This window comes from Antrostomus carolinensis, unplaced genomic scaffold (assembly GCF_000700745.2).
Source record: "Antrostomus carolinensis isolate BGI_N321 unplaced genomic scaffold, ASM70074v2 scaffold25862, whole genome shotgun sequence".
Lineage (NCBI taxonomy): Eukaryota > Metazoa > Chordata > Aves > Caprimulgiformes > Caprimulgidae > Antrostomus > Antrostomus carolinensis.
Window position 1 is genome coordinate 3,078 of NW_010300553.1, and position 970 is coordinate 4,047.

The window sequence follows — 970 nt, forward strand, 5'->3', positions numbered from 1 at the left end:
AGATCTTCCCTCCTCGCAGAGCCAAGGAGGCTCCGTACGCTGCAGGAGAGGGTGCCCGCTCGCAGGCTGTGACACCCAAAGGATGCTGAGGAACCTGGGGGAGTTATCTACTGCCCCACAGTCACCTGAGAGACAAGGAGGTCCTTTAGCAGGCCCTGTGACCATGAGGCTTAGTGCAAGATGGCCTGGGATTTACTCTCAGAGGAAACGGGGAAGTGTGTGGGTGAGTCAGCTGGGGCCTTATCAGGGGAGGTGCTGAAGTGAGTGTGAGAAAAGGGGAAAATAGGGGAAAAAGGAGGGCTTGGTTTGCCCTGCTCTCAGACCCAGACAAGCAGGTACTCTTCACTGAGGTGGGACAGAAGAGCTGGTTTATCTCATCTTTTTGGTCTCCAGACTGCCACTGCAATGATGTAAGATGGGGGCTGGGGCTGCTGAAAGAAAGAGAATTTACTTGGTATGATACAATATAGCAGGAAATGGCTTCACATCTGAGCCTCTGAAACAAAGTACTGTCACTTTTTGGGATGGCACTGGTAAATCCCATGTACTTCTGCTTCCAGGAAGACCCTTAAAAAGCATCTGCCTCTGGGGTTGCTCACAGAGTTGATACAAGACAGCGGAGACAGTGGTCAGGATCTGTCCCCTGGCAGCAAACAGACCCAATGGCCCTTTCGTTCAGACAGAGGAGGAGTGGCAGGATCTCCTGGTCCTGTCAGGACTGGAGGTGGGCTTCCCTGCCCACAAATGTGCCTGTGTGGGCTCAGTATTCAAAAATGAAAGCTGAGGTGATCGATAAAATGGGGTAGATACCATCAGTTACCTTAGTTCTTAATAATTAACTGGAAGTCCTTTGATGAACTTAGTACCTGAGTGTGGAATTTGGAATCTGACCTTTACTACATCTAGATAAACACTGTGGCCGACCCAGTGGCTCTCTCTGCAAGTGCCTTTCCACTCTCAGCAGCTCACT